The sequence below is a fragment of the Dendroctonus ponderosae genome, unplaced genomic scaffold, assembly GCF_020466585.1.
Source record: "Dendroctonus ponderosae isolate FM_Combo_2020 unplaced genomic scaffold, Dpon_F_20191213v2 Dpon_F_20191213_1, whole genome shotgun sequence".
NCBI lineage: Eukaryota > Metazoa > Arthropoda > Insecta > Coleoptera > Curculionidae > Dendroctonus > Dendroctonus ponderosae.
In genome coordinates this window covers 7150543-7167399 of record NW_026017110.1, presented here as the reverse complement: position 1 = coordinate 7167399, position 16857 = coordinate 7150543, and the positions used below count along the sequence as shown (strand labels likewise).

Below are 16857 nucleotides of genomic sequence, written 5' to 3'. Positions count from 1 at the left end.
AGGATTTTCCGGTTAGTTTGGGCCTAAGAGATATTACAGCCCACATACTGTCCGCTTTCGAAGTTTTAACAAGGGTTTGCTCAAAAGAGCGAGGCAATGCAATATTTTATCAGAGTTTTATTTAGAGGCTTGAAACCCCGATATAAACAAGACTTTAGACAATGAAATTAAGCTCCTTGATTGAAAGCTGTTATATTTTCCATTTCCGCCAGTTCCACTTAAATTTGCGTCTGAAACCCAACCAAATCGACGATATTTGCTACGGCCCCAATATTCCCAAACAGGTGAACTTGCAAGAAATGGCCCCGCATTGTATCCAGACAATATATGGATTTAATGTATTGTTTCTGGATTTAGCGCGTTGTCAAACCCCTAACACCTCCAATGCCGATTAATAATCAGCGGAATCCAGCTGGGTTAAGAGCTTCGGTTTTGAGTGGGAATTTGGCTCCATTAAAGTATGTTTTTTGGACCAATCGTTAGGGCATTTCTTGCATTAGTTCTTGTTCCCACAGTTCCACGGCCAATATTTACATGAAATCAAAACGGTTGATTGCACAACGCAACGGTGCTTGTTCTACGCTAATCTGCCATGAACCGTGATATGAGCTATAAGGAAAAATTAATGGGAGTGCAATTATTACGTTAACAATGGAAAGTCTTCTCTATCACGGCTGTTCCATGTCTTTGACGATAATTAATGGCCAGTAATCTATTTTGGCCGTTCGGTAGACAGTAAGCCGGAGACCGAGCAAATACCGACGTAGTCTTACATAAAGCTCAGATTATTAATTGATGTCTCCGGATTTACGGGCCTGACAAGGTGTTAAACCCAAGAATAGGGCCGTAACATCTCACCTAACATGTCCATGTTTACACGGTAATTTCAGCCGATGTAAAGAGCGGTTTGAACAAAAGGCTTGGGCAGATCAGATCAGATATTTAGATCGATTAGATGTGGTTCAATGCAATTCACGATTAAGTAGACAATGTGAGGAAAAGACCCTGAAGGTCAGGCTTTATTGGACATCGGATCCATATAACTCACTTTGGCTAATCCAAGCAGAATCGTTGTTGTGCTTGGTTATCTCAGTCTGCCAGTTTATTTTCTTTATCGCTTTTCCAGCCGTTGCTGTTTCCAGGATTTCTAGCTGCTTTTTGTGTTTTCTAACTTCCGAAGCTTTCACAGCTTAAATGTCCAGTTTCACGCAGTTCGTTTATTTTTCTGGCGGGCTTTCGGTGGCAGGTAAAAGCGGACAGCAAACACCTATATTGTTTTAGGTCGCTAACCGAGTTTGAAACGGAGTAAGTCCTTAAGACCAAAAAAACTCGTCCTCGATCTTGAACTAGTTTGAAGCACAAAAACCGTGATTTCAACGAATTCGAATTGAACAAATGCATTTTGAGGCAAAAACCAGATAATCAATCAAACGTTAAAACAGACACAGACAAAAAATACAAAACAAACGCGCCTGTATTACTTGAGGTTTATGAACTTATGAACATATCAGTTACGCTTTCGATATTCATCATTTCGCTTTGAAGCCGGTGCGGTTCTTTTCGTTTTGCCCGATATCGTTATACAATGGAACGTTATCTTGCAATATGCCCGATTATTTCGGATATACGAATCAATCTATATATTGTTTTCCATTGCAAAACCCTTAACTGGGTTGTTGCTCGAAAAATGATTGATCGGTCTTGGTCATTTTAAAACCTGTTTCCGATATTAAAAGGGGCTAAACCGGTTTCCACCCCGGCGTTTCAGCAAAACCTCAACAAGGAATTTTGAACAGAAGGCTTCTGGTGTTTTAACAACTCGCTAATTGCTGAATTTGTCCTAAATGTCTAATTTTCAAATTTTTCTTTTTGTGCCAAAACTTTTGCAAAATGAGCTCTCGAGCTCAATTTGTTCCCCAGAAATGAGCAAAAAGATGATGAAAAACATGAAAATTTGGGCTAACGTTGCACCTAAATGTCTTGTGAAATGATTGTCAAATTTCGCTTTTTGTGGCAAAACTACCAGAACTTCCTCGCGCATCTTATTATAACTGAATCGAGCTTTTAGTTGTCTTTCCAATGGTATAAAAACGGACCTTGTGGCTCAAATGGTTTTTGAGAAACATCCAAGAAGGCAGCGTCATGTTTGTTTCGATTTTGTATATAAAAAAGGCAAATCTTAAACTTCTTGAAATTATCACTTTCTTGACAAAACTGCCCCCATTTCCTAACTGATGCTTCTTTTCCTAAAAGCGCAATTTTGTTGGCTCTCAAGTGATGTAAAAATGAGCCCTCTAGCTCAATTTGTTCCCCAAGAAATGAGCAAAAAGATGATGAAAAACATACAAATTTAGCCTAACGTTGCATCTAAATGTCTGATTTTGAAATTTCGCTTTTTATGGCAAAACGTCCAGAACTTCCTCACGCATCTTCTTATAACTGAATCGCGCTCTTCTTTCTCTTTCTAATGATATAGGAACAAACTTTGTGGCTCGAATGGTTCTTGAGAAACGTCGAAAAAAGCAGGGTCATATTTGAGTCGATTTGTAAATGAGAAAATGGCAAAACGAAATCTTCTTGAAATTATGACTTTGTTGACAAAGCTGCCCGCATTTCCTTACTGATGTTTCATTGCCTAACAGTACCATTTAGTTGTCTCTCCAATGATGTAAAACTGAGCCCTCTAGCTCAATTTATTCCCGAGAGTTGATCAAAAACGTGATGGAAAATGTGTCCTAATTTTGCAGCTAAATGTCTGATTTTCAAATTTCGCAAATTTTCGCTTTTTGCAGCAAAACTACCAGATCTTTGTCATGCACTCCCCTATAACTGAATCGACCTTTTAGTTCTCTTTCCAATGATATAACAACGAACTTTGTAGCTCTAAGTAATGGTTCTTGAGAAACGTTAAAAAAGCCAGCGTCATTTTTGAACCTATTTTGCAATAAAAAAAAGCGAACAGCTTATTAACTCAAATGGCTCTGGGGATATGAGCGGAAACGTTTGAGGCGATGGCGCAATATTGCTAAAGCCGCGTGAAACAAATAGGTGGTACCTTAAAAATTGGATTTTTGTGCGGAAAACTGCAACAATTCCCAACTAATCTTTCACTCTGTCAATGTGTTTTTCAGTTCTCTATCTAGTGACGCAAAAATCAGCTCGCTAGCTCAACTGGCTCTTGAAATATGACCAAGAAAGTAGCGTTGCGTTTGAAGGGATTGCCTTATCTCCGATGGATGTATTTTCTAATACTAAGCAACTTTAAAACTGAGCGGCTTCAAACACTTAAACTGTCCAGTGTTTTCCCACATTCATCGTTTTCAACTGTTCCATTGTCTATGCTACATAGTGTTGTCCTTAATCTCCCTAATTTCAAGAGAAATCAAGACAACTTTTCCGAACTAGACTAACCAACCGTATTATAAGCCGAAGCCATCCACTTGTAACAATTGGTCGATAACACCATTTCCACTATTTCCATTCACCATATAAATCAAATTAAATGAAACAAGGTTGCTCGGTTTACGTCCATCACACGCCCCAAGATTTAATTACGTTCGCTTTTAAACACTTTCCTTTCGATCGCTGATTAAAAGCAGTCAAAGCTGAACATCCTCAGAACGGAAATCAACGTTGCCGATGAGAATAAAGTTGGAATTGGAATTTATTTTTTCCAGTTTGTTGAGTCAATCAGGTTGACGGTGTAACGACACCAAAGTGATTTATGATAAGAGATCGGGAAAAACTAGTGATCGAAGCTCATAAATCGCCATGCGATCGCTTTTGTTTCGCGACTGAAATGTTGTAGAAACAATGTCGTATTTTCCGTTCACATTATAATGGAAGCGTCTTTGATTGGCATCACGACGATGTTTTGTTTTAATGGTTATTTCAATAAATTCCATCAGAAAGTGATGTGGCCATTGCAACACATCGCATGTTTCTTGAATAATCGTGATTTCTTGCTCTTTTGAGTGCTTGTCCTTAAGTCAACCTGTGCCAATAAAGAGCTGAAACAATTAGACACATAATAAGTAAACGCATAATTGTTGCGTATAATAAAATTTATTGAAAACAGCAAAATATTGCCATGACTTAATTGTTCATGGTGCAATGTCTTTATTAGTTCAGGCAGCATAATAACGCTTTACTTCTGTTTCAGGTTCAATAGTAAGGGACTGGCGTGTTCAAGGTAAGAATTTGCTTATTCTTTTGTCAAGTTAATTGCATACACGTAAATGTGAAATGAATTAATGGCAACCTTCTAATCGCATTTCGTCTTCCACTATGTCCGGATCGAAGCCGGATTTATTGCAGAAATTATGCCTTAAATGCCCAATGTAAAACCGTTGAAAACTTCCTAGACTGTCCGACAATTTTGTGCCCAAATCCCGACCACAGCATATCCAGATTAAGTTTTAAATTATAAATGAAGTCGCCCTCGGATCCCGAATTTATCTAGAGTGCGGATTAGGCAAGATTAATAATAATATCCTTCGGAAGTAATTATTACGGTCCGGAGATTCAGCTCATTAGCCAGTATATAACTATGGTGCCCATAATGTATTAAAGATATGGGTTGGAACATTCATCTTTGGTTCAAAACGATTTATATTGGGAAGATTGGGAAATTGACAACTTATTCCATGAAATCTGAATTTTACTCCTGAAATTTTGGAAAAGGCAAAGACAGGAAAAGTTAGTAAAAGGAGTAATTGTAGATTTTAGGATTAAAACGCAAAATTTCTTCGGAACTTAAAATCAGTGCCTGCTTCGACTGTTAAAAATATGAAAAAAAAAAAAAATTATAAATAAAATAGAGCGAGCTGCCAACTGAAGTTTTCGCAGTACAAAGGAAAACTTGAGTCTACATAATGTCAGCGCTCAATTTAAATGCCACTCATTTCTGATTTTTGCTCATTTTGCAAATGTTGGTGTTTGAAAATTCCCAACTTTCAATCTAAAGCAAATCTCATCTTGAAATTTCTACAATCCATAGAAAAGACTTGAGTGTAAACAAGCTCATAGTTTCATTCGAATCGAACTTAATCGTGGTTTGTGCATCCTTTAGAAATGCTACTTAAAAGTGAATGTTTTTATGCAAGCTCTACTTTGAAGATTCTTAACATTTCACTTAGAGCAAGTTGCAACCTGAAATTTTGGCAGTTCATAGGAGAAACTTGAAGCTTAGGAACGGTCGAATTTTATTCAAATCGCACCGAGTTCTGATTGTGGAGCACTTTGCAAATTCTCGGGTAAAAAACGACTGTGTCCTCTCAGCTGCAAGCGCTAATTTAAAAAGTTCTAACTTCTAATGTTGAGCATGCTGCGAACTGAAGCTTTGAGTTCAAAATACAAACCGAAATCTACACAACTTCATAGCTTTATTCAAATACTATTCAGTTCTGCGTTATGCACATTTTGAAAATGTTAGTGTGAAAATGAGTGTTTTCTCTAGATTGCAGGGTCTTCTTTAAAAACTCCTAATTTTCACTCAGGAACGAGCCTCATGTTTAAGTTTGTACAGTCCATAGAAGAATATTGAGTATAAAAACTGTAAAAGTTTAATATACATCGCACTTAATTGTTGTTTGTACGCCCTTTGCAAATGGTGCTAATGTAGTGAATATTTTCATCCAACTGCAAGTTCAACTTTCAAAATTCTTTACGTCTGGCTTAGTGGAAGGAGCGGCAGTTTTATTTGAATCGTACCTACTTCTGATTTTGGAGCACTTTGTAAATGCTGGAGAAAAAGTCCACTCAATTGCATGCGCTATTTTCATAAATTCCAGCTTTTAATCAACATCAATCCGCCAACTTAAATGTTCACTGTGCAAAGCAAGTATGCACAATTTCCGGGTTTCATTCAAATCCCACACATTTCTGCACATTTTCTACTTGTGCACAATTCCATGAGTTTTTGACGCTAAACCTAAACTTTCATTCAGGGTAAATGCACTGATTTTTACAAAAATTCGATGTTGTGCACGCCACATAATAATATTTTCTATATAGTAGGAATAATTGCCAATATAGTGGGAATAATTGCCACTCTTGTGTTCAAACCGCTCAATATTTTAACTGCAATTTGAAAAGGTTATCTACTTTTAGCGAAAAGTTGAAAAAGCAGAAAAATTGGAAAAGTTTCCAGTTCTTTTCAAATTGCTTCCATAAAATTAGCAATTGAAGCTTTTGCCCAAAATGTAAAATTTTAGCGCTTTTAAATGGTTATTCCCTATGAAGAAGTAAACGTTGCTGGAAAGACGCTTCTTACACTGCATGAATTGTTCACAGTTACTCCTACTACTCTGGTGAAGTTTTGCATTTTTCCATAGAACTTTTCTTATAATATACATAGTTTTGAATCTATGTTTCAAGTACTGCGCATTCACCTGCAATTTCAAGGGTCTATTACTCAAAAACGCCAATTATGCCCACCACATTGACACTTCTTTAAAAAAAATTGTTAGAGTTAAAACTCAAACTATAGCAATTTAATGTTTCTCCTAATGTCGGAATTAATTTCACATTTGACCAACTGAAAATGGAATCCAACACAAAATTCTATTTGGTTGTAAAACATTATGTTCTATTTTGTTTCATAAGATTTTTCTGCTTCTCTATGAGCAGCATTCTGCCGTTCTAATATGCAACCGTACAACCGGCAATATCAAACAAATAAGCGAATTATAAAAATGGGTTTATGAACATGCTCGATATATTCAAAGCCGACCCCTATTAGTGGTCGCTAAATGTTCCTGCTTTGAACAAACAGCACAATTTGCTTCAATTAATGCCCGTATGATTACTGACAAACGTTGTCCGAATACTTTAGCAGTAGTTTCATTAGATTCACTCACAATCAATGTTGAATGAGCGAAAATTGTGCCAAAGTTCAACTTGAATAACACACAACATACAGTAGAATTTTCAACTTTCAGAAATGTGTTTAGATTTATTCGGTTACATAGTGAATTTCCCCAGTTTATAAAAGTCAAGCAGGAAATCAACCTGAGTTTTGGCCCAGATTTCACAAACTCATCTGAGGTGCAGCTCTATGTAAATGAACGCGAATAAAATACCAATAAACAGCAACCGAATTAACACGATTCCTGCGTCAATTTAAGGCTATTAGATGAATAACCAGTTTCATTTAACAACAAGTTCCCATAGAGGATAATTGTCGAAGAAAAATTGAAAGTAATAACTAACTTTTCAGTCACGTGAAGCACAGAGCTGACGCGTGACTTGAAAATAGGTCGAAACTGGATGAAATTGATATGGCTTTTGAACGTTGTATGGTTGTTGGGTTGAAGGCCTACTTTATTAACGTGAAATAGGTAGGACAGTCTCGTGTTTGAAAGCATGCAAGAAATTGCTGAAGAATAAGAGACACGTGAGTTTTGCGAAGCAAAAGCGGGACTGGGGCGTAAACCTGCAAAAAATTTTAAAGTCTGTTTACAGGAACTAGCTAGAACTTAAATTGACACTCTATTAGCCTTGATTTCACGCAATTTCACCTGTGTATATATTGACACTCTGGTGGATTGAGATGGAAAAAAAATTATCGCATTAATAATTTATAATAACCCAGTTTACCTTTCAAGTTCGTTCAATTCTATGTCAATGTTAAAGTAATGAGTTTTGCAAGTCATTTTTATGGGCTCAAGTATTACTAGGTTAGAGACGTTGGCGAATCGGGCATAAATTTCACGGGTTTATTTAATAATTTGTTATTTTTCACATCGAAATAATGCTTCGTTCGGGATTTTTTAATGCACAGTTTTGGGCGATAATGGGGCGAACCTCAGATTTTTCCGCAATGTTAGCAAATTTTGTCGATTTTAGAGCTGAGCGCAAGTTTAAATAAACTGATTTTTTCCTTTTTAGAAAGGCAACTGTTTTAGGTAGAAAAATGGTTAAAACAGTGGGAATAATGGTGTCTTTGATACTGAACCTTTTGTCTCCCTCCGAGTTATTTGCGGCGAGGTTTATCCAAGTTGTAAATAGAAATTTTAAGCAGCTATATCTGACAATTGTTTCCACTAAATTGTTAATTGTATCTCTGTATCTGCTAGGCTTAAAACTTTACCAAGGAAGAACATTTTTTGAATTTTTCGACCAGCAGATGGTGTATGATAGTGACCATTGTGCCCACTGAATCGACTGAATGCTTGTGGTTAAAAAAATCCAACTAATAAAACCGTACAAATTCAAACATCTAATTTTCCATACTCTTCTTTTTCGTTACCAAGTTTGTCAATTTTCGAACTGATTTGGCCAAAAGGTGAAAATTCTCACATCATACAAGCTTGCAATACGACATTTTTCTGCTATAGCGCATTTGGAATCTATATCTGTAAGTACTTTTGAAAATGTCTTTTATTGATTCACAGCTTAAAATGTTCTAGATTAGATTTTTGTAGAACTACAGTACATTAAAACTCCCTCAATTTCACCGCTAATCATCAATTTATAGATTGCAACACGAATTAGCAAAAATCAGAATATTTTGTGCATAACCATATAGACATATACAGGGTGATTCACAACCTTATGGTCACAGAGCAGGGGCGTGTAGAGGACCTCAAAACAGATCGAGTTTTCATTTAATTTTTTTTTCCCAGGCTCATGGTTAACAGGATACAGGGTGTACAAATTTTGGTATCTCCTACAGTATCTGAGATATTTTGCTCAAATGTTTAACGTAGGCTAACGTTTAGACCCTTTACCTGTACGTAAGGCTACTGGTTGTGAAAATCTACAGGGTGTTCATTTTCTAGAGAGATACCCCCTTTTACCCCCCCCCCAAGCTTTTTTGTGGTGTTCCGCTGATTGCCACCGAACACATTATTGCATTTGTTGTTCAATTTATGAATTTCCTGATATCTTGTAGTTTTTTCGTATATGTCTTCGTTTTCGAGTCATTTGAACAAATATAAGTCTATGTAGGGTTTCTGGGTGATTTTCTATGAATTTTTTTATGAGTTCTTGTCCTTTTGTTCACATTTTTCTCTGTAAGCTTCAAGTGCAAGTTGAGTTAAAATAGGAATGGCTGACGAGATAACTTTTAAAAAAAATTTTTACTTTAATTTAATTTACAATAATTGAGGTTTATCGGCTGAAATACCAATAAAAATACACAAAAATGTATCGAATATTTCAATTTATCATGAAACTAATTTCTTTCTGAAAAAAATGCGAACAAAAGGACGCAAAAAATTATAGGAAAATTCATGAAAAATCAACCCTAGATGGACTTATATTTGCGCAAATATCTCGAAAATGAAGACAGACACGAAAAAACTGCAAGCAGTCAGAAAATTTTTATATAGTTCGGTCGAAGCCAGTGGAGCACCACAAAAAAGTTAGGGGTTAGGGTAAAAGACGGTATACCTCTAGAAAAAATAGCACCCTGTAGATTTTCACAACCGGTCGCCTTACCCACAGGCAAAGAGTCTAAACATTAGCCTACTTTAAAAATTTGAGCAAAATATCTCATAAACTGTAGTATTTAAAGAGAAAATACCAACATTTTTTTGAAACTTTAACACCCTGTATCTCGTTAAATATGGGCCTGAGAGAAAAAACTTAAATGGAAATCGGACTTGTTTTGTGGTCCTCTACACTCCCCTGCTATGTGTCCATAACCTTGTAAATCACGCTGTAGACAGGGTGTCCCGTAAGCTCACGATCAAAAGAGTACTGCGATATTCTTTGGACCAAAAGAAGACGATCTGACCTAACTTTTATTGACAAAAAATGTCTGGCTCCTCTGCTATAGATGGTCAAAGTTCTTCAAAAAATTGATCTTTTTCGAAATATCGGGAGAATGATACGATGCATTTTAGTGAAACTCGCTGTGAATTTGTTCTGATGTAAGACTCATATTTTGATGAAACAATCGAGTTTAGCCGTTTTGGACAAGTGGTGAATTCTTGAGTGTCGTGGTACAAAAACTACCAGAACGCATTTTTTTTAGGTTGACCCTGATCATCAGCTTACGGGACACCCTGTATAAGTTGATATAGTGGAAACAATTGTCACTACTTTTAAGCACTAAACATCAACAAGCCGTTCTTTTGAAGGGCCGGAAATTGGAAACTGTAATATCATGGTCACAATGGATGATTTCTTGTAGACTCTAAGTAATTTGCTAACAATACAAAATCCCAGTTTGGTGGGTTTCAGAACAAGCTGCGTATATTTCACGCTCGGAAACAGTTGCAAAACTCACAAACATCTGACCTCCACTCAGATATGAATTAACTTTACTACGGTAAAAATGGGCCTACTCATATTACAAGCAGCCACTTTTGTTGTCATCCAACCAAGTGGAAAATTCACTGCCAAGGCTGCTCGGTCAAATAAGTAGCAGATGCTTCACTCTCAAGGCTCACCACTTTTGGCGCAAATAAATAAATATATAAATAAGCACATAAAGGAGGGAGCTTCTTAAACTTAGAATTAATGACTAATAAACTTGATGGGCAATTAACTTTGTCGGTTTTAATGTTTGCACATCAATGGCTGTTAATGCGGAACAATGTTAAGTCAATAATTTATTGGTGTTGAACCGAAGGTTGAGAGTATTAGCCAAGCTGGAAATCGGATGATTTTTCTCAGATATCTACTTGAAAAATATGCTTCTAAAGCATGTTTTTCACAAAAATTCCCCAACAGCCCTTGATTTCTTTATTTGGTCCCATATCAGCTCCAACGCAATAAAGTAGCAGATAAAATTCGTTATGAAACAGAAGTAGGTAGTAAATTGTGTGCGTGCTAAGCCTAGATTTTTCCTGTTGCTGATACGAGCTAATGGCTGGTTAGAAGTTTTAATTAGTCAAAGGTCAGAAAGTCCTATAAATACGACTCTCTCCTTGAATGTTTGGGTTGCAAAACTTTGTCACTGTTCATTTATTCGTTTGCTTTTGTCACACTTCACGTTGCTGCCGTCACAGTGTAAATATCAGCTGTAAAAAGCGCTCGCTGAGCCATTCTCAACAAGCAGTTTGACATTTTTCCGTGAAAAATTCACATACCCATAAAGGGGATTATTCCACCTTCGGGACCGGTCAGTAAAATCCACTGTTTAAACTTTCACATCTCTGGCATTTCAATTTTTCAACTTGAAACATCTCCAATTCGAGCGGGCGTATTTTATTTATACCCATGCATTTCTTGTAGAATTTCATATCAACGCAATACAGTTATTCAGCTGTGCAGTCTCGATGCAGCAGTAAATACTGGAATGGTTGTGAGTCATGGAAGCTGTAAAGACTGACATTTTCATGTTGTGGGAATCTGAAGGTGCGTGCAAATCGCAGAAAACGTGAGCAATAAACGTGTTCGAACCGGTCACTTGAATGGCATCCCACCTTATTTGAATTCATCCCAGAAGTCAGCGGTTTTACATTTTACACATCGGTTTAGGAAGCGAGTCAGGTTTAATGAACTGGCCTCACCCCAAGTTGGAGATTTTATTCGAAAAGACACTAAATATTCAATAATTTTGAAGATGGAATGGCGGGTCATTGCCCATGGGTGCGTTGTCACTTCAAAGACCGCGTTTTTTTTTGTTTACCCAATTTACTGCTGAAAATGTGTCTTTAATTTTCCCAATTTTTTAAACATAAGGGTTCCCTGCAAGCGACAATTAATATCACTCAATCGGAAAGGATTCTAGTTTCTGCTGCAGATGTGCCATTTTTTTAAAAGAAAAACGCAATATTTTAAATATGAAAATATTTTGCCAAATGAAATTAACTCACGCAAGTTTTGTCTATAAATGAGGCAATTTTTTTCTACTACAATGCCAAATTTTTTATGTTTTTCCTTCACCAAGTACAACTTTTGCTCCTCAATTAACCTACAATTGGACTGTGGCGTACATTGGATGGTTTGTTAAAAAATGTAGTCAATTTTTCAATGTTGTCGGAATGAATGGCACTTTTAAGTATTTAAGCAAATGCCAATTACTTCTATTAAATCTCCAAATTTGTGTCCAAGAAAACATCTTGTATTAGTCATAATTATTCAATATTAACCAGACAGACACAATTCTGAATTTAGTAGAACTAATTGTCTTTTGTCATTTACAAAAGCTTTATATTTTAACAGAAAGTGCCATACAGACAACATAGTTTCAGAATGAATTGAACCTTGAAGTCAATCTTCTAAGGCTGCCTTCATAGAAAGTAAAATTCATTTACTGGCAGTCAAACCAAAAAAAAAATGTTGATGAATTGAGAACAATTGACATTTTCATCTGTAGATAAAAATATGTTAAAACTGGCTAATTCTGCAAAAAATTTCCGACCGAAAATCGGTTGCGGATCTTCACCCATAAAACTAATAAAATGCTTTGGTCGCACAAGCCATAAATAAATCATGTATCAATAAATTAGCCATTATAAGGTCCGATCAGGCATGTGATTGAATCTGTCACCAAATCACTGCACCCGTGTCAGCGACGCTCAGCATACGGTCAAAGTGGTATTTCCAGCTACTTTATCGAAATTACCATATAAAGAGGACCTTTTTGATAAACGCTAAATTTTTATGGGGAAATCTGCGCCTCATCTTTCCGTACGTTTGCTTTTGGTCGCGTACTAAACAGATGGTGTCTCAGTATATTTAGGACCTTTTTTTAAAGTCTTCTATTCGACTTAATCCAGTCAATATTAAATCAGCAGTTTGCCTAAACAATGTTCATCGACATTCATGTACATACAGGCAAATTGGAGGCATTGTTCAATTTAAATATGCTAATTGAACTTGAACGTAACACCGTAAACATTGGCAGTTTGCAGGTGGAAATGTTAACAAAGCGGGTTTTTCTTTGCGGCTATTCAGAATGTGGCTGTTCAGGATGTACAAAAGTCCATTATTCACGCAATGTGGTTAAGCCATCGATGGCATCAAACAGGTTTCTTGAAAAGGAACAGAGGAAGAGATTACTTTTACTTTCTCCACTCATTATTGTAATACAACAACCAGGTGATTATTCGTAATAGTCTAGGAGATTTTGCGGATGGTGTTACTTAAGTGCCAACAAAGCCAATATATCGATTAGGCTTAGCAGATAATTGCGACAAAATGGGGTAATAAGGAAAGTGTTGTTCAGTTTTGTGCAATTTCGTATTTACTGTATTTCTCATAATAATGTGCAATTTTATTCTTCAAATTCATATCATAGTCCACTCTCGATTGCTTTCGCTTTTGGAGATTTCTGATGCCTTTCTTTTCCTGATTTGTCGTTCATTGATTCCTCAACTCATATAGCATATTTGTTCCTTTCACAGCGAAATTTCTGTTATTTGGGCTTCTTATTTGCTCTTATTTTAACTTAACTTAAACTTTGACTCGGCTTGAAAGCCGGATAGAAAGTTTGCAAATTTTCGAAAGCTGATTTGGTCAACAGGTGAAAATTCTCAACGTTGTCTTTAGTACTTCAATACCTATTTTATTTACATTTACAAAACTGATTAGTGATGCATCAAAATTTACAATTGTCTCTTTAAATTTACATGATTTTTCGCTTGTTTCGCTCGACTTTTTTGTTTGTTGATTCCTTATTCTGTGTGGAATTTTTATTATTTTTAAAGCTATTGTAAGCTATATTTTCCTCTTTCGTTCTCGTTTTTCTTTGCTCGTTTATTCAGACAGCTTCAGTTTTAGATAATTTCTGTGTTTTATTTATTTTGGCTTTTAATTGAATTTATCTGCAATATATTTGTTTGTTTTTTGCCAAGTTTCCACTCCTTGAATAGTTTTCTATTTGACATTTATATCAGTGAAGTATCAAAACGTACGATTTTGTCCTTAAATTTACACTATGTCTTGCTCTTGATTTTTTTCGCCTATTAAGATTTTCATTGCTTGTTTTTTGCTATTGCTGAATCCTTATTCTTTTTAGAGCTATTATATTTTATATTTTGCTCTTTACTAAGTTTGGTTCTCGTTGTTCTTTGCTCTTTTATTCATGCAGCTTCAGTTTTAGGTAATTTCTGGGTTTTATTAATTTCGGCTTTTAATTGAATTTGTCTGCATTAAATTTGTTTATGTCTTGTACTAGTTTTCCACTCCTTCAATAGTTTTTCATTTGACAATTACATCAATGATGTATCAAAATGTTCGATTTTGCCCTTAAATTTACACTATTTTTTTCTCTTGATTTTTTTCGCCTATTAAGATTTCCAGTGCACATGTTTTGCTGTTGTTGAATCCTTATTCTTTTTAGAGCTATTCTATGCTTTATTTTTCTTTTCGCCCAGTGTGGATCTCAATTTATTTTGCTGTTTCCTGCAAACAGTTTCACTTTTAGGCAATTTGTAATTAGTTCTTTCCATAGCGACTCCAATTTACAGTCATTCGTTCAATATTTGCTTCTTTATTTTCTTTGTTGCGTCCTTCGTTGCTTCAGAATTCATTTCAGTTTAATGCAGTAATCACATGAGAGCGTAAAAAATATTGAAAAGTAAATAAACAATCAAAATAAACACAAATAGAGAAAACGGAAATTCAGTAATAAATAAAGTTAAAAGAAAAGGGGAAATTTATGGAGAACATCTGAGTACAAAAATGGCAATAAAGTGCTGGAAAATCTGCCTAAAAATCATTAAAAAAAATTAAATGCAGCAACTGAACAAAACTAGATAAAACCCATTACGAATTTGGCGTTTACACACGTTCATAACCTTCTCCACTACACTCGATTTCTATTCCTGATGATTCCTACGTTAAGAGTAAACCGGTTTCAGTGAAAAGTCCTTAACCCTGACCGAAAACAGGTTTTTTGCGCACAATAAATATACGAAATTAACAGCAAAAATAAACACTTTTCCAGACTAATTTTCAATGCGTGATTGAACATTATCAACTATTAACGTCTAACAACTTGTAATCGTGTTCCATTACCTCAAAACATTCTCTCAGCCAGCAAAAACAATGCTAAACAGAAACCCAGCCGTTCGAGCGTTTTATCAAATGGCCGATAATTTAATCCAGACTCTCTGTGCAAAGCGCAAATTAAATGTTCCATAATTGCGAGCAACAAACAAAAGCAACCTGTTTAGTAAATGAAAATATTTAGTAAACGTCCAACTTGAAATTAGTTTAAACTGCTGATTGTGTTGTTTAATAATCATCGACATGCCATCGTTTACAATGGAAATTTGAATGAAAAATCTGCATCTTTTGGACGCAGCCAATATATTTGATGGTCCATTAAAGGAAGTGTTTAGATAGAAATTTATACAGAATGGTGGAATTCCGCTAATTACATCATTAATAACGATTAGGCGAGTAATTAATGACGTAAGGGTGGCTTGGACCGCAAAGTTTGCCACTATTCTCTATTGGTGAGATATTTTACGCACCTGTGGCAGTTCGAAACTATTTTAGTGAAATAATGGAAATCGAAATGCTGCTGTTTTGGAGCCAACAGCATGTTTTCTATTTGTTGTGTGCTACTAATTGAACCCTGTTTACTACGGTTTAATTCCGACTAATTACTGTTGAAATCGCAAATATTCACTAGGTAAATGGTCCTTTGTTTTTCTTCACCATCCGAAATGATCTCTATAAGAACAAGCTGATTGGGCTACTCTAAGGCAAAGTGAACATTTTAGACTGAAATAATTTATTATATAAAGCTGCAGAGTGTAGAAACAATACGCTGCCGAGAAGTGGACAAATTAAATTACCCAAAAGAGCTACTCAGGTATGTCAGGCCGAGAAAAAAACGGTTTTTCGTTGGCCAACTTTACTTTATTAGAGCATATCGATGGTGCTGCAATGGCGAATTATTAATTTTCTTCACTTGGCTTGCAGTAAATTGAAGAATTTACCATTCGAAACGCATATCGCCTTATACAGGTTGGTTCTTCTGGGAAAATCTAGAGCACTGAACAGCATCGTGCAAGAGATTATCAGTCTACCCACAAAGGACAAAAATCATTTCGAATTACCATTACAAATCGCTATTCAATTGATCTATTATAAAACTGGCCGGTTGCAAGGAGATGTGGAGGTACTTTGAGATTACGTCTAACTAGGGCGGACACTCCCATTGACCTAGAACTATTTATCCGAAGAGTTTTATAGTGTTTATCGGTACCTACGCTATTAGAGTTTTTTCTGCGATAAAATCAATAATTTACCTACGTATAGGCAGGGACACATTTTCCATAAGGACGATTGGTTGATTCTTTGAACACTGCACTATTAAAAACATAAAATCTTCAGATATTTACAAATCCAGTTGAGAGTGAGATTAAAACCACTGACCCAAAACATTCACTGTTCATTAGCAAATCACCAGAAAAGAAAGTGTGGTTTCCTCAGCCGAATATTTACTTCCCAATGCAAATCACTTGGCTGATTTTCTATGTTGTAGACTTGAAATAAATAAAACATCAGCGCTAAGAGTAATTGTAGAGTCACCAGAATCGACTGCACCAGATAAAGGGTGTGTCCAGTAGGTTATAAAATTAATAGGATTCTTCACAGATCAGTAGTTTAGATAGTTTAGCTTGTACTGGGAAATATAAGGTCGTAATGTATAAATAAAATAAAATAATTGCTTCCTCTAAAGCGCCTTACCGCCTTCCCGGAGGAATTTTACAACGTCTTTAAACTCACCTGGCTGGAAACTCGTTGCAGATAATCCTCAAGTGTCTTCAGCAAATTATCCTGCAAATTTAAGCAGAAATTAGTAAAATTCTGGTTTTTAACAGTGCGGGCAAAATTGCCAAATAGAGAAATTTTGATGGTTTTGCCATAGTTGAGTCGAGTTAAGTTCATCTGCGACAAACTTTCACAAAATGCTAAAATCCTTAGAATTTATAAAAAAAA

At 35.8% G+C, this 16857-nt stretch overlaps 1 protein-coding gene across 3 annotated transcripts in view; it reads right to left on the bottom strand.

The window, feature by feature from the left end:
- Positions 1-16857, bottom strand: part of LOC109545934 — an 86022-nt gene that overhangs the window by 45132 nt on the left and 24033 nt on the right. For 2 of the 3 annotated variants that reach the window (XM_048670074.1, XM_048670076.1), the window contains exon 3: positions 16645-16695. The exons of the other annotated variant lie outside the window; for it this stretch is intronic. The gene's annotated coding sequence lies outside the window, so the exon portion shown is untranslated. The remainder of the gene's footprint in view (positions 1-16644; positions 16696-16857) is intronic. 3 annotated transcript variants of the gene reach the window in all.